At 33.9% G+C, this 18,145-nt stretch overlaps 1 long non-coding RNA gene and 1 pseudogene across 2 annotated transcripts; both read left to right on the plus strand.

Moving 5' to 3' along the window:
- The first annotated feature begins 1,298 nt into the window (after positions 1-1,298).
- LOC146937971 (serpin-ZX pseudogene) lies at positions 1,299-8,998 on the plus strand (annotated as a pseudogene). Its single transcript, XR_015029989.1, has 3 exons — positions 1,299-1,699; positions 7,298-7,854; positions 7,999-8,998. The product of XR_015029989.1 is annotated as a serpin-ZX pseudogene (transcript).
- LOC146937972 (uncharacterized) lies at positions 2,178-4,650 on the plus strand. Its single transcript, XR_015031083.1, has 2 exons — positions 2,178-2,556; positions 4,402-4,650. It is a non-coding gene; the product is annotated as an uncharacterized LOC146937972 (long non-coding RNA).
- Positions 8,999-18,145: the final 9,147 nt, after the last annotated feature.

The raw sequence follows: 18,145 nt of genomic DNA on the forward strand, positions 1-18,145 counted from the left end.
TATCATGAAAGGTTAAACATTTTCATGCTTACTTGTTGATTCTTACATATGTGAAGAGATTAATCATCAATTCACGTCTTAACATAATGCTTGATTATCTTAAACATATGCGAAGAGATTACACTTCGCGTCTTATCATATTTAGGATTCTTGCTTAACTTTCTTTGTGAAAAGATATCCAATCTCTCACATCCTAGCATAAATAATTCATGCTAACTATCTAGTTCTCGATAACTATATCGAGGCTCTAGTTCTTTCCCCTTTCTTATTTTATGCTACCCGGACATAATGAATATTATTCTCTCGCATGCCACGCTTTACCAACATATTAAATACTTGCTTTATTCTTAAGTAAATATATAAAAACATGTAAAACATCTTTTCAACAAGTATTCATGAGTTAGCAAGCATGGCATAATTTGGGTAACTAATCATAACATATAAAATTCCTAATATTCATATTATCCTCACAAGATAAAAACATAATCCCAAGGGTGCGAAAACTATCTATGGAACTCACCATAAAAGTTCTTGATTCTCTCAATATCTTTTGCCACAACTCAAAGCTCATATCATTGCTTTCCCTTCAACCCTCTTATCTTGCTCTTAGAAGCCTTATTTTCAGACCTCTGCTTCAGTCCTTGTCCATTCAATATAACTCACTTATGCAAAACCCGTACCCTGCAATATCCAGCATCAATGCCTTGACTTTAACAATTTAATTAAAATACCAAACGATATCGGTTTTGAGCAAACGACCACTCGTTGGAAAGCTTAGGGTGTCAGGATTCCAAATATAATTTTTGTTTTGAGGATTAACCATCCAATTTGTACAGTTTAACAAAAGAGTGGACATTGGTACAGAAACGAGACTGAAACTTTCCCCAAACTTGCAGGTAACTTTTCTCCTACTATACTTAATAGAATTTAATAATTCTTGTGTCTAAATTATAGGGAATTTCGTTATCTATCCACAGCAATAACAACCACTCAATTCAGAGTTACATGGAAAGAGTTCTTACCATTTTAATGAAGCCCTGTTCCAAAATCCGCAGCCAGAATCCAGCAGAAAATACCAAACTTTAAACATGTTTTCCGAACTCGTTTCAAATCCGAATCATACAAAATTTGTGTCCGAACTATAGGGAATTGAATGACGAATCCAAAACTTCAGCAATCATTCAATTTCAAGCTACATAGAAATAGTTACGAATTAAAAACCAGAACTTGAGCTTACCACTATTTCATGAAATTCATCCATAATCAACCTCAAATTCAAAATTAATGAAACACTCACCTAGTTGATTAAGCAACAGCCCCAGCTTAAGCTCCAATTCCAACTTTTCTCTGCATCAAAAACCTAGCTTCCCTTGAACATCTCTTTATGAGCTTTAAGATGGAAAAATTGCTAACCCAAGCTTCTATATACCTCCATGATTATGTACAAACCACAACATAAGCTTGATCATTCAAGAATCCAACTTAATCAAAACCTTAACTTCATAAAGGAGAGAAGAATTGAAACTTACCTATTAATCCAAGCTTCTAGCACCATTGGAAAACTTACACAACTTGTTTCATGATTTGGAAATAGTTTGGAAAGGATTGATGGAAGAAGAAGAGAAGAAGAAGAAGAAGAAGAAGAAGAAGAAGAAGAAGAAGGAAGAGAGGCGATGGAGAGTAGAGAGAAGGAGGAGATAAACTTTTCCAACCAAGAGAGAGAAAGGTTGGGAGAAAATGAGATATTTTGGGACAAATATCAAATAAATATCCTTTTGTGTGAAATTACCAAAATACCCTTTATCTTAAGCGTGTTAAATACGACTCTGAGACTTAGCTCGTATTTGATTGTCATCACTTGATAATGTTCTCCATAAACTTACTTTTCTTTATATTAATCTTATAGCACGATTGACGGTAATATTCCGACACTGACAGGCGGGATATTACATGGAGAGTAAGATGCAGGAGTCATATCCTGAGTTGTTTGCTTGAGGTAATATTTCGAGGACGAAATTCTATAAGTTGGGGAGAGTTGTAACGCCCCATTTTTATTTAATTATTTTTAGTAGATGTGTGAATATTTTTATATGACTTTATTTGATATATATATATATATATATATATATATATATATATATATATATATATCTGTGTGTGTGTGTGTGTGTGTGATTTCATGTGAAATATATGTTTTGTGTGATTTTATGTGATATATGGTGTAATTCTATTTTATTATATGATTTATGGAGTTGTGTTTTATTTGAATGAATATTGTTTTATTATTTGAGGAAATAATATGAGAAATAGAAATAATATAGAATTATTATTTATTTTAATTAAAGGGAATTAAATAGTAATTATGTGAGTTTAGTGGGAGTTAAATGAAAAGAGGGGAGGTTATAGTTTTTGGGAGAAAAAAAGAAAGAAAAGGAGGCAGAAACATTTTCACGTAAAAACTTTAGAAACTGGTTTTGAGAGAAGGAAGAGGAAGCTAGGAGAAGAGCTAGGAAGAGAGAATCCAACCATTTTTGCTGTAGAATTTGCTGAGATAAGGTAAGGGTGGGATTCCTTTCACTAATAATATGTATAATTCTGAAATTTGATGAATTGTTGTGTTCTTGATTTTAGGGTTAGAAAGTTATGCTAGGTTGCTATAATGAAATGAATTATGTTGAGAATGCATGTTTTCTATGTTGTTTTGACTGCTATGTTTCCCATAGAACCTACAAACATTGTTGCAAATCATTTGGGGGTTTGGGTGATCAGAAATTGGGATTCATATTCTCTAATCTTAGGTATGTTTTCTGAAATTGGGTTTGGCAAAGGTTGCAGGTTGTGAGTTTTGGGGATTAGGGTAAATCTTATTTTGATGTTCATAGTTTTGGTTGTTTGAGAAATTAGGTTTTAAAGATGTGTTTGGTTGTTAATAGAATAGAAAATTCATTGAAGTTATGTTAAATTGATGTTCAGGTCTTAGATTTATCATAGGCAATGTTCCTTATCAAATTTAGGGTTGGGTTGATGAAAATTGAAATTATGAGAAAAAGTGATTTTAAGTGTTTTTGAGAAATAAGTGATTCTGGGATAAGCTGTTTTTGAGATTTGAAAATATGATTTTTCAGTAAAATATAATAGGATTTGTCGAATAGAACGCGTAGGCGAAAACAGAATCGGATTCGGGGTAACAGTTAGGTTTTTACGGACGAAACAATTAAACCGAGAAAAATGGGACTGCACAGAGCTGCATCGCAGGTTCCTGGCTGCTGCCTGCCCATGCTTGGGCGCAGCTGGCCAGCGCCTGGGTGCAGCAAGGCAGCCCCTCATGGGTGACTGCTTGTTGTGCTTTCGTTGGGGGCTGTCAAAACTTCAATTTTTGCGTTCTTGTGTCTTTTTCACCTGTTTCCGTGTTGAATTAGCTTTCGGTGTAAACATGAAATTTGTAGATAATTAAGTTAGCTTTATAATGGCCTTGGTTTGGAATGGAAAAGATGTGTAGATTTTGAGTTATGATAAAAATAGTCCAGGTGGGTCTTCAGAAAACTTTAAGAAAACTTAGCATAACTAATCCCAAGTTAGTCCAAAAACTTATGGTTGGTTTCCCAACTTCAAACTTAAGTGTTAGGGATTTAGTTGAGGTGTTTTATGGGTATTTGGCTTATGTCCTATTGATCAAAACTTAATTTCTTTTGAAGGATGTTTTGGACTTTGAGATGAATGTAATTGATTTATATATATGCTATGTTGTTGATTTTCGTTGTTGACGTCGTTGTATCGTCTAATGTCGAAGTTGGGGAGTGTGTCATAATTGTTGTAGGCACATATGTTATTGTTGTAGTCGTTGTTGGAGTTGTATGTTGATATACACAAGTAGAGTCCATATGCATACTCATGTTCTGTTGGGGGCTTATGCCCTGGAATGTTCATCATTCAAACCGTTGGGGGCTTATGCCCTGGAATGTTCATCATTCAAACCGTTGGGGGCTTATGCCCTAGAATGTTTATCGTTCACCTGTTGGGGGCTTATGTCCTGGGATGCTTTAACCATCCAAACTGTTGGGGGCTTATGCCCTGGAATGCTTAGCATTCAACGCGCGTAGTTGGTACCACATGCATAATACATTAGTTGTTGTCGGAGTTGTATTGTCATAGTTATCGTTGTCGGTTGAATAGTTGGTGTTCATTGTTGATAATGACGTTTGTGTTGTTGGGGATGTTGTTTAAATGTTGTTGAAAACGAATATGATGATGAGTTATATGTATATATGAACTTGATAATGCTTGTTGTTGTACTGTTGTTATTTTCATTAATTTGATGAATTATATATTATTATTATTATTATTGGATAAGTTTCTCACCCCTTCTGCGTATATGTTGCCTCGACCGTGGGTAATGTGCAGGTAATGATGGCTTGTAGGTTGATTGGCTCAAGTGTCTAGGGCTCTGATACATATTAGGATGGGGATCGTCGCGAATGTCTTCTTCATTTCTTTTATGTATCATATTTTGAAAAGACCTCGTTGTTGGATTTATTATTGTTGAGGATAATGTCTATTACGTTGAGGCCTTTGTGCCAATAATTTCGTTGACGTAGGATTTGGTTGAAATTATATTTTTAAAGAACTATTCCGCTGCAGTTTATTAAGATATTCTAAATGTTGGTATTTAAATAATTAGGTATTTTCTTTTTATGAAATTTTGAAAAGTAGTGTGACACTCCGTTGTGTGATTACTCTGATTTTATTTATTAATATTACGTTGTTTGAGAACGGGGTGTTACAGACGTGCATGGCCATAAACGCACGGGCTTTTAGAATACACCTTAGGAAAAGGTTTATGTGCGGGTTCTATGTCTGAGATAGAGTTCAATGTTGTAAGCAACTCTTGTAAATCGGAATATTATCCGCTATGCAAAGGTTCAAGTTGTAGGCGACACCTTTGTTTATTAGCAACCTTATAGAAACGTTTTGACGTTATTATTGAAACCATTTTTTAAATTCAAGTGGGGGATTGTTGGAACATTGGTGTGAAGTTGGAAAGAAATTGGAAGGTTGGAAGATTAAACACTAAGTAATTAAACATTGATCTAGTGTTGTGTGAATTGAAAAAATAGAGTGTGGGGGTCCCACATAAAATAGAACACACATATTAGTAGTGTTTAAATTGCGGTATTTAATTTTAAATACCTGATAATGATGAAAATAATAATAATTATTATTATTTATTCATGGATATCACTTCCCATAATTTTATGTTATGTTTGTTGTGATAAGATTGAGAATCCAACTGAATTTTTTATCTTTCCTTCGTTAGTGGGTTTGTTTCTTTTTGAACTTATCCGATTAGTTTGTTACTTGAGCTAATCTGTGGGTTGCTTAATTTTTAAGTTTACTTAATTCTTAAGTTTCTCCAAATTAGTTACAAACTCTCCCTATAAAAGGAGAGCTCACCTTGTTCCAAAAACACACCAAAGAGTTTCATTGAGTTGTCGGGAACTATTTCTCTCTTCTCCCTTTCTTGACTTGTGTTGACGAGTCTTTCTTCTCTTCATCTCCTTTTTCTGTCCCTTCGGAATCAAGAGTGTTCTTAAGACCATTGTCCCTTTTCAGTTTAATGTCCCTTCGGAATTAAGAATGGTCTTAAAAAATAGTCCCTTCGATAATATATGTCCATTTGAATTAAAGAGTACTTTTAAGATCATAGTCCCTATTTGGAATAATAATGTCCCGTCGGAATTAAGAATGACCTTAATGGTATATAAAAATTATTTCAATATTTTTCTATATTAGGAGAAATGGTGGTATCACCATACTTCAGTGGTCGTAGTGCCATATTGATATTTTGGAGAAATTAAAGTTTGAATGGTGGTAACACCATATTTAAGTGGTTTCAACACCATAACAGAGTGGTAACAATACCAAATTAAAGTGGTTTCAGTTTTAAAAGAGTGGTCTTAGTACCATATTGAAGGTGTAATTTTCGAACTGGTTTCTACAGTGCAGTAGTTAACCGCACAGTTGTAGCTGGGCTTGTTTTATCCTAGAGGCGGCGTGGTTGATAATCTGCCTTGCACAATTTTGGGCAGTGTCACGAAACGTCTTAAAGAGAGCGACCTGGTCGTAACTCAACCTAGTAACAACTTCGGTAGAAAATAGAATTTGGAAAATCAAAATACAACACTTTGGAAATCCAAAAACAACAAGAATGGTCCATTTTACGGTCTTCTGTTAGCATGTCACGTTCTTCTGTTAAACCTTTTACCTAATGCAGCTTTAGTTTCCTTGCTTCTTTTCTCTTGATGATTTTCCAACTATGTTCATTCTTTGTTAATAGTCTCGGTTAGGGTAAAGTATCTTGGTGTTGAACCTCCAACGTTTTGGAACATGTTTTGTAGGCAGTAATTGTAGCTTGGTTTTGATATGATTTCATGTGATAAGCCATACTTACCTCTTGGCAGTAATTTTGTATACAATTCTAGCTCATACGTTTTGTTTAATAATCACATATGGTTCAGTTATATCATATATGGCAGCAACAAGTGTGTTTTAACTAGTCTATTGATTTTTTGATTACAGAGATGTCAGTTGATATATTAGGCTGCACATTGCCACATGATACAAACATTTATCAATGAATTACACTTGATATAATAATAATGTTTCGAATACCCTGCAATTATATTCAAAAAGGACAAAAAACACACAATTAAATTAGCAAAAGGATAAAAAAAAATACATTTCGGTTCAAAATTTTGGTTTTGGTTCGGTTCGGTTAATAGGCAAGCAAATGGTTAACCAAACCATAACTTTGGTTCAGTTCGGTTAGTTTCAAACTTTAAACGGTTCGGTTCGATTATTCCGAACCATTTCAACACTTCGGTTCAGTTAATATGGTTAACCGAACCATGCCCACCCCTAAAAATTAGCAAAAAAGAAGAATTAATTAGCAATTATTCCGAAAAAAATTTATTTAACATGTCAGCAACAGTAGAAGACGTCATCAACCGTAGAGCTGGTTGCATTCCGTAAAAGACGACAATGATTATTCCTAGTATGATGTCATCAACCACCATGTCAACATATAATTGGCTGGCTGTTATCCATTTATCCTTGCCATTTTTGGAGTTGGGGGTATAATTTTCACATACTGCTGACAAAAATTGATAGCACCGACCTACTAATATTAATTTGGCGAGATCTATTTTTATTTTTTTGAATTAAATACTAGAAGCTCCTCAAATTAGGTCAATTTAGTTCTTGGGTAGTTTCGTCTTCTTTTTTTCCTACAAAGAATGAGGTTCTCGCAAAACAATCGCCATTGCCAAAGTTGTTCTCTGCTTCTTCGTGCTCAACATCGTAGCTTGTTTAATCATCCTTGATCCAAAAGTCATTTTTCCGAAGAGAACCATAAGCAATATCCAAATCGATCCCACTCAACATCAACAGCTTCTCGACTTCCTCCGATCGGAATCCTCCCTCGCCAACAACCATAGCAACGTTTCCCTCACCATCGCCAAACATCTTTTCTCCAAAGAATCTTATCAAGACAAGAATATGGTGTTATCTCCACTTTCACTACAAGTTGTGCTAAGCATCATCGCTGCTGGCTCCGAGGGCCCCACACAACAACAACTTCTCAACTTCCTCCAATCCAAATCCACCAATCAACTCAACTCCTTCGCCTCTATCCTCGTCTCCGTCATTCTACAAAACGGTGCTCCTGCAGGCGGGCCTCATCTATCTTTCGTCGATGGTGTATGGGTGGAAAAAACCCTTTCTCTTCAACCTTCTTTCAAAGGAATTGTGTCTAATGATTATAAAGCAAATTTGTCTTCTGTCGATTTCAAGAACAAGGTATGTTTCTATATCTCCCCTCTTTTCACTACAAAATACTTATGAATGTCCTGATTTTGTTAAATTTTTGTATTGCAATACTTGTGAAAAGAACTCAACTATATATTTGCATAATTGATTTTAAATTTTGATATGGTTTGAAAGGCTATTGAAGTGACCAATGAAGTGAATTTATGGGCTGAAAGAGAGACAAACGGTCTTATTAAAGAACTTCTTCCTCTAGGGTCGGTCGACAACTTAACTCAGCTAATATTTGCTAATGCGCTGTACTTTAAAGGAGAGTGGAATGATAATTTTGATGCTTCGGATACGAATACCTATGATTTTCACCTTTTGAATGGAAACTCAGTTAAGGTTGACTTCATGACTAGTGAGAAGAAGCAGTTTATTAGAGATTTCGATGATTTTAAAGTTCTTAGCCTTCCTTATAAGCAAGGCGAAGACAAGCGTCAATTTACTATGTACTTTTTTCTTCCAAATGCAAAAGATGGGCTGCCAACTTTGCTTGAGAAGCTGGCTTCCGAATCTGAGTTACTGCAACACAAGCTTCCTCTTGATAAAGTGGAAGTAGGTGACTTTAGGATTCCAAGGTTCAATATTTCATTTGAACTTGAAACTTCTGATGTTAAAAGAGCTTGGCGTGGTTTTACCTTTCACTAATGGAGGTTTGACTAAAATGGTGAACTCTCCTGTGAGTCAAAACCTTTATGTTTCCAAAATATTCCACAAGTCTTTCATTGAAGTAAATGAAGAAGGCACCAAAGCTGCTGCAGCCACCGCAGGTTTACTATGTGGAAGCTCCTTGAGTCTTCCAACAGACATAAACTTTGTAGCTGACCACCCATTCTTATTTATGATCAGAGAAGATTTGACCGGAACTATCGTCTTTGTTGGGCAGGTGCTCAATCCTCTGGCTGGATGATCTTAGTGAGTCACATTATATTCGATTGCTAATAGATAAATAGGGAACTTATTTTCTAATATTTCATGTGTTTATGATGAAGATAGTCCTATATTTGGATATGATTCATGTGCGGGTGATATTTTTAGCATATTTTTTCTGACATATGATGTTAGTAAAATGGGAATGTTGAGAGATATTTACCTACATTTCCACATGTTCATAAATGTTTTTTTCCCCGAAGAGTTCATAATTGTGTATGTTAATAATTTTTGACAGACTTCCTCTAATTTCTTTAACAACTCATGATATCTAATACCTGCCAGAGCGATGCTAGGGGCAGTCACGCAAACACTCGCTCATGGATACTCTCTTAACCTATGGTGCAACGTGTCTAATTTTTTAACTGCTCACTTGTTTACCGGCTTTGGAAGTTGGAAACATTTTTAATCTTTTTTATTTTTATTTTTTCGCTTACTGCAACTCAATGGTCATCTTCGTAAATGGTTGAATGCCAACGTCGTGGCTCTGTAATCTCACTGTGTTTCAGCCATTAAAAACTGCAACTTCGTGTATGAAAAAAAAATCATTGTGTTCTGAAATAGAAAATTCATTGTATGGTAGTTGTGAAAAGTCAAAAACTTTACTTATACACAAAACAAGCCGCAAACAAAAAAAAAAACACCCACCATAAAAAAACACCATCACATGTCTTCTTTCTTCTATATGTGCATGTGACCTTCATCAGTTCACTATACGCTACACATCATTGTAGCTTCTCCCTCGTCATCACAATAACCCAAAAAGAATCTCTAAATCTCTCTTCAGCCAGTGTCGCCGTACTGAAACCGATTTCCGACTGTAAACGTTCACCGATCCCTTTCCGGTATCGTCGATTGAGATCCAGCTGATACATAAGCTCTATTCTGATTAATGTTTCATCTGTTCTTCATCTTTTCTAACGAGCTTCATAACTCATAAGCGTCGGAATCAACTTGTTTGGTCACAGAACTCGATCCATAGCGACGAGGAGAGAAAGCGGATCATCTTCCTCCTTTGCGTTTGTGTTTAACTGCGGTGGTGGTTGGTAGCAGTAGTGGAAAAGTGTTTTTTTTTTCTTTTAAAAAATAATATAAAAGTGTTGATATCCTTGTAATTAAAAGAATAAAAAAGTTTTTAAGAAAAAGAAATTATGTTAACCTGTTTAGCCGGTTACTAAGTTTGAAATGAAAAAGTGTGCCATGTGGCACCATATATTGAGAGAGTGTTTATGGGAGAGTGTAGAAGCAAGTGTCCTTAGCATTCCTCATACCTGCCATGATAAAAAGGATAGAAATTCAGAAGGATAATAATAGTGATAAACATTAAAACTGGTTGGTCACACTAACATTTAACAAAATGCCTTAATCGCAGCCACTTACTGCATAACTCTCTAGTCTTCACTGTGTTCCTCCCTTGACTCAAATATTCTGTTTTTCGGGAAGTTTTTGTGAAATCAAATTACGATCTGTATTTGTTTATATTTATTTGGTAAGATAATGATGAGAAATTAAAGATGGTGATTTAATTGTAGCTGTTAGTTTTATCATGAAACTTTTATGATTATGTTACTTTAAAAACGTTGTACCTTCCAAATGATTGAAATTTGTTACTTCATTGCTGGAAATTGGAATGGTCAATCTTTGGATTATATTTTTGTCAGTCAGTGGATTTGGATTGGAGGAAATGGAGAAGCTGATGTTGTGTGGGGCCTTCATAGCTTGCAGCGATGATACTTAGCACAACTTGGAGCGAGAGTGGAGAAAACACAATGTTCTTGTTCTGGTGAGATTCCATATAGAAAAGATGTTTGGCCATGGTGAGGGAAACGTTGATTTGGTTGTTGGTGGTTTCAGATCGAAGGAAATCAAGAAGTCGTTGTTGTTGTTGAATGAGATCCTCAGTAGTTGTGTTTGGCTTCATGATTTTTGGCAGTGGTGATTGATTTGCGAGAGAAATGCATTCTTCTTGAACGGCACAGCACACAACAAAGAAGAAGACGACCTAAATTGACCGAATCTGAGGAGCTCGATGTGTTTATTATAATCAAATGCAATACTTTGTATTTTATTTTTCAATATGATACAGAAAATATCGCCAATTAATTTTTTTTTATCAATTTTTGTCAACAATAAAAAGATGGGAGCTTGTACGGTGCAGTCATGAAACCGACTTTTTTGAAAAAGTTAATTTTGATCTTAATGTTTGATTCATTTTTAAATTCATTTTTAAATTGTTGACTACTGATTATTGATCAATAGTAATTCATCTAGTAATGCTTGCAACATCTTGGACTTACAGGTACTATTTTATCGTTGGAATCTTTAACATGCAAACAGAGTTGATGATATTATGTGATAGTCTTAAGTGTTACACTTTGTGGGGTGTTACGCTTAAAACAAGGTAGGATAAAATTAGATTAAGTGTAGTCTTGTTAATCTGATGAATTGATGATACTATGATGACTGGACTTTTGATGTCATTGTACAAACAGTGGGGTGTTACTCACTATATTTTTGATGTTATAATATTAACTTCATCAGAAAAGTCATTCTCATGACTTCACCATAGAATTTTCCTAAAAAGATTTGGTGAAAATTATGCATCCAAACTCCAAAAAATGGCAAAGGAAGCACGTGAGTGTTTTGAATAGCTAATCCGAGAATGTTAAGACTGAGGTCAATGACGCCAGGGCCAGACCTTGGGAGCAAGGAGTTAAACCAAGTCGGGCCTCTAAAAACTACGAGCCTAAAGAAAAAATTAAGTATAATATCCACCCTCCGCTTAAATTAAAAAATTACATGTTACTTCTTTTTCTTTCTTCGGTACACGTATGAGTTGTTTCTAGACTCTAGTTCTACTTTCATAAATTTGATGCTATCAAACCACCAACAATTTGTATAATTATTTAATCAGTCAATTTGAAAAGTTATTTCATTGAAAGAATCACAACAATAATTTATTTCTCGCATAAACCATTCGTTTCCCCCTTTTCCACGACGTAGGAGTGACATTCCAAACGACGCCGTTAAGTAAATTTCACATCTCTTTCACTTAATTTTATTTTATTTTGTTTCATGTTTAGAAGTTCATCTGATTCTGATTTTTTAATGAAACTTAGCTACACAAAAAATATTACGTTTTTATTTTACTGGGGCCTATTTGAAAAAGAGAGTCGAGTCTCCTATTTCATAGGAACGGCCCTGAATGACGTCATACTGTAAATGATAGGAAAGGTGATATATTTTGGTGATATTAGTGTATTTTAGACGAAAAAATTGATTGATGAATCGTTAAAATAAATTATTTAGATGAGAGAAAATGATTGATTAAGATAGAGATAAAAACAATGTCACCAAAAACCAATGTCATCCAAGTAACATCTGATTGGGAAATGACAAGAGTTGGCCGGCAAAAGATCATGTTCTGAACTGGCTCGTTGCCCAATCCTAATGCCCCATTTTGCATAGCCCCTTTCAAATGGAACGGAGAATTCGAAGGCCGTCAGATCAGTGACACCGTTTAAGAGAACTAATTTCCCCCGTTTTTTTCGCCGAGATAAAATCTTGCAAAATCCGAACACTGTATAATGGTTAAACTATTTTTTTTATGCAATTTTTTTTTCATTGCAAATATTCAAATATTATATGATTATCTCTTTTAATAAATATTTTTTTTGAGAAGTACATTATTATTTTATTTTTTTCATTACAAAGAGGGTTGAACGACCGTAAGTACATTATTATTGTTTGAATGGCAGCGTAAGTAAGTATAAGTGTGTGCATATATATATAAAATAAATGTTGTTCTTTTGTTCAATTGATGTGGTTCGTTTGTGTTTGGATTATTTTGAAACAAATGAATTGTCGCATTTTTCGGCAAAAGGTGCTCCTCTAAATCAGTCAATTGATAATTTGAAGCTTCTATCTCTTTGGTGATTGCAAGCTAAAAATGAATTTAACATTCGATTTTCATCTCCGGTGGACAATTCCTCTTCCGTGTTTGAGTTATGTTATTCTATGTTTTCTTGGTGTTCAATTCCTCACCTCCCAGTGATTTTGCCCTATCTCCTAGCTAGTTTTTGTTGTTCTATGTTTTGTTGGTGTTCAATTTTTTGCAATAACTTTTAAATCTCCGCCTTCCTATAGGATTATCTTTAGAGTGTGTTTGAATAAGGTAATTGAGAAATTTTAGAGAATTTGGAATTCTAGGCAATTTAAATGATTCAATTAAATTACTTTCCATTCTCAATTCTTTTGTTTGGATGGGGTAATAAAAAAATTCACTGTCATCATTTTGGGCAACTTTTATAATTTTTAATTTTTTTGGGCCAAATTTAAAAATTGAAATTTGGGGTCAATTTGTAAATTTAAAACATTTTGTGGTGTCAAATTATAATTTTGAAAATATTGAGGGGTCAATTTGATTTTTTTGAAATTTATTGGGGTCAAATTGAAAATTTTGGAAAATTTGAGGACCAAAATGCAAAATTTGAAAAATTATAACAATGAAGAAATTTGAAATTCTTAGCTTTTAGGTGTCATTTGAAATTCTCTAAATTTGATTTCATGAATTCTTCAAATTATTATCCAAACAATGGAATTCACGTATTTAAATTTCTCCAAAACATTACATTCCCTCATAACATTCGCCCGTCCAAACACACTCGTAATATTTATTTTCTCTGAGACACACAAGATTTATGAATCGTTTGTTTGTCGAAAAAAAAAAGATCTACGAATCGTTTGTATTGTTTATCTGAGTACACATACCTTGTGTGTATCTGGCATGTATAAATAAATTTCTCATGATGGTCAGCTTTTAATGTTAACTTCATTTCACTTAGCTAGTTTTTGAATGAATCAATGTTTCGTCAGTGAAGTGTTTGCTTTGAATTCTTTTTCACCATTACTCAATATTCAAAATGAGTTTCAGTCTCACACCAAAAAAAGCATAACCCATTTTCCACTGCATTTTATATTATCCTTTTACATTGTTCAAAATGCTGATAAAACAAGGACTTGATTAGATCTCCCCTAAATGAAACTTGGACTTCAGACTTGTTTATCATTAAAGACCAATTGGTCACAAAGATCACGAGAAGTTTTTAATTAATTAACCTAAGGGGGTGTTTGTTTGGGAGATAAAAAAGTATGTTCTTGGGAGTAAGGGAGTTAGAAAATATATTCCTTTATTTGGTAGAAGGAAACAAAATAATATTCCCATGAATAAATAATTCATAAGAATCTTATTAACGTACTCCCTGTTTTTAGTCCCGAGGGTAAGGGGCTGGAAACTTCTATTCTTGGGTATGAAATCTCCACGTTCACGATGAAAACCCACCCATACCCCTATTTTATCCGCACTTCCTCCATTCAAATTTTCCCATGTTCTCCAAATTAATAGAAACCCACATATATAAATCCCTATTTGCGCTCTCTTTTTTCTCATATGGATCCAGATCCATCCATAACAGGTTTGTGGTTTCTTTTTTTTTTCTTTATATAAAAAAATTCTCTATATTTATTCTTCTATTGTTTTTTACTCATTTAGTTGGAACCTATACAATTTAAAGAAAGCAAGATTAAGTCTACATCCATAACAGGTTTGTGTTTTGTGGGATGCTTATTTTAGAGGGAGTATTAGGTGTTGTGTTTACGGTATAGATTCCAGCTGAGATAATAATTTCATCCAAACTATGATGTATTATGTTTTACTCATTTAGCTAGAGCGCATTATTGAATTGACTTATAATTGTTTAAAAAAAATGAATGATACAGTGTAAAGATATTATCAGCAAATAAATAAGGCTTAATTACACTTTTGGTCCTCCCATTTGGACCAACTCACGAAAATGGTCCTACCTTTTTTAAATCGAACAAAATCGTCCTTAAACTATATGTTTTTTTTTGCAGTTTTAGTCCTGTCTCCCTATTTCCAACTTTTTAAATCGAACAAAATCGTCCTTAAACTATATGTTTTTTTTGCAGTTTTAGTCCTGTCTCCCTATTTCCAACTCCAGAAATGCACATAAATGACATTTTTAGTCCAACCATCTATGCTCAACCATGAAATAAACAAGGAATAAAACATGTGGTACAAGGAATCTACTTTATTCAGCACACTAACCTAATTTCCGAGACATGTTACATACCTGAAACATGTATTAGAAATTAGGGTTTTTCTTGGTTTGTGTGCTGAACAAAGTAGATTCCTTGCACCCACATGATTTATTCCTTGTTTATTTCATGGTTGAGCATAGGTGGTTGGACTAAAATTGTCATTTATGTGCGTTTATGGAGTTGGAAATAGGGAAATAGGACTAAAATTGCAAAAAACATATAGTTTAGGGACGATTTTGTTTGATTTAAAAGAGGTAGGACCATTTTCGTGAGTTGGTCAAAATGCGAGGACCAAAAGTGTAATTAAGCCAATAAATAATTTATGTTTTGATCGTGGCTCATTTGATGGAAGCATGTGAAAGGAAGAAGAAGATTATAACAATATCGATCATGCATTTGGAGATGTTGAATTTATTTACTTTGATGACAATGATGTTATGCTACTTTGCTTTAAGTAAGCGTTTAGCAAAAAAGGACATGGAATTGTTATGAAAGGAGTTTAGTAAGAGAAGTGCATTTTCAAAGAATTATTTACAGAAGTGATGTGGCTTGTATTGAAAATACGAGAATGGATGATAGGCCCGCTTTCCATAAATTGTATGAGATGTTGAAAGGTATTGATGGACTAGTTCCTACTCGACATATGTGTGTTGAGGAGTTTGTGGCCATGTTTTAACGCATATTTGCTCACCTTGTTAATAATAGAATGATTAGAAGTCAGTTTGTCAAGTCTTGTGAAACGATTAGTAGTCAATTCATGAATGTGTTACTAGCTCTAGTGAATTGTCACAAGGTGCTGTTAAAACAACACCAACTGATTGTAGAGAACAATACCGATGAAAGATGGAAATACTTAAAGGTATAAGACCAAAGCCCATTATTTATATTTTTCCAATTAGTATGAGTTTTAATATTCAATTTAAAGTAGTAACATTCGTCATTATACCATTATATAGAATTGTATAGGAGCTCTTGATGGCACTTACATAATGATCAATGTGCCTGAAGCTGATAAAAGTAGATTCATAACAAGAAAGGGTGAGATAGATACAAACGTGTTAGGTGTATGCTCACCAGATATGCAATTTATATGTGTTTCCTAGGTGGGAAGGTTTGGCGGCTGATTCTAGAGTCATCTGAGATGTTATTTCTCGACCAAATGGGTTAAGGGCTCCTCAGAACACAACATAAATTCATGTTAATATAGAACATGTCTCACATATTTAATGGAATAATAATAATAATAATTTTATTTGTGATAGGGTATTATTATTTATGTGATGCTGGCTATATGAGTGGAGAAGGTTTTCTTACTCCTTATAGAGGTCTTAAGGTATCACCTCAGTGAGTGGAGGAATGACTTACAACAGGCTACACCTAAAGAGTTTTTCAATATGAAACATTCATCAGCTAGAATGTAATAGAAAGATGTTTTAGACCGTTGAAAGGGCATTGAGCTATATTGAGAGAGAAGTCTTTCTATCCTCTAAAAACTCAAATAAGAATTATAAACCATTTGTTGTCTTCTACATAATCATATTTGGAAAGAAATGGCACCAGATCCTTTGCAAAGGGATTTAGAAGATGTTGAGTCCTCTAAAGAGTTCATGTGCGGTGACATGATAACGGTGGTGGAGCCAAGTAATGCATGGAATTAGTGGAGAGATAATTTAGCATGGGAAAACTTTAATAGATGGAGAGGGGAAACCATAAATAAATTTCATGTTTGTTATTTGTTATTTTTATTTTTGTATGTTGTTTTTCATCTTATTTGTATTATTGAATATGAACTAAAAGTTTCATCAAATAAATTTATATGTTCATTGTGTCTAAAACATTTTCTTTCTTTGCAGTCGTAAGCATCAAATAATTGATATTGCTTGCATTCTTCATATCATATACGTATATTGGAAGGTTGAATGTTGGGTTATGTTGGGACTTAGCTTATATATAGTGGATGTTTTTGTTTCACACTTATCACTTTGTGTACTTACGTCATGTGTTAGACAATTTGGAGAGAGTATTATTTGGTTGCTTCAGATGCTGTTTCTCCATAAGTCCCCTCTATGACATGCTTGGAGAAGGTTTTGTAGAAAAGTAAATTTTCAGAATGTAACTAACGGGAACGAGAGGTTCCTAAATATAATTTGTTTTTTTTTAAATTCATTTCATCCGACTTCACCTCAAAAATAATTTTAAAATACATTATCATTAAGAAATGCATTAATAAATGTAATTATATATAGTTGTTACGTGTTGAATTTGTTAATCTATATAATCATATGTAGTTTTTTAGGAATAATTATATACATATACGTGTGCGCGCGTGCACGCGCGCGCACTTGGTTTAGATAAGAGTTTACAATGTGTGCACGCGCGCACGTGCATGCGCACATGCACGTGTGTTGTATATGTAATATATATGGGTCATAAACACTATGCTTTCTCCCAATAATTTATAACTTAATTTTGAAAAATAGAAGTATAACAAACAAATGTCATGGAATAACACATAAAATTATTTTTAGAAAAAAAAACATAAAATTATTGATAAAAATGAATATAAATAAAATTAGTTGTTCATACGGATTTTTAGTGCCAGAAGAGCACTCGTTAACAAGACCTATTTTTAAATGGGTCATGTTAACTTGTTAAGGAGCTTAAAATGGAAATTAAAAAAAAATTCTTATATTGAAAGTATAACTTTAGCAACCTTTAAGATATAAAATGCATAAGTTCCAAGAAAAAACCTTCTATATTTGGTTTTTTAACTTCTGCCCCAAGAGCACAAGTTAACATTTCCCTTTTTAAATAAGTAAAAACAGATCACATTTGTCCCCGTGAGCTTAGCTCATTTGGTAAGGGATAATGCACAATTTCTGCAGGGGCCGAGGTTCGAACCCCGGACACCCCACTTATTCATCTTAAAGGTGAATTTCTCTAGCCACTAGGCTACTTGACCAAAAAAAAAAAACACTAGGCTACTTGACAAAAAAAAAAGATCACATTTACTGTAGTAAGTAAACTTTATTGCTCAGGCACAGCTGAACATCACGATCGTTCGCTATTTAAGCTTTAGGACAATCTCTGAACCTAATTCCATCATGTTCTAGACATAATCCAACTTCATGCGAATACACCGGTCCGCCAACTTTTGGTTGGTGACAACGAAGTTCTGGAATTTTTCCATCAATATCCTTATTTATGACCTTCTCAACTTGTTTATAAT

Source organism: Medicago sativa, chromosome 3, assembly GCF_051527215.1.
Source record: "Medicago sativa cultivar Bolivia chromosome 3, Bolivia_mono, whole genome shotgun sequence".
In the NCBI taxonomy this organism is placed as follows: Eukaryota; Viridiplantae; Streptophyta; class Magnoliopsida; order Fabales; family Fabaceae; genus Medicago; species Medicago sativa.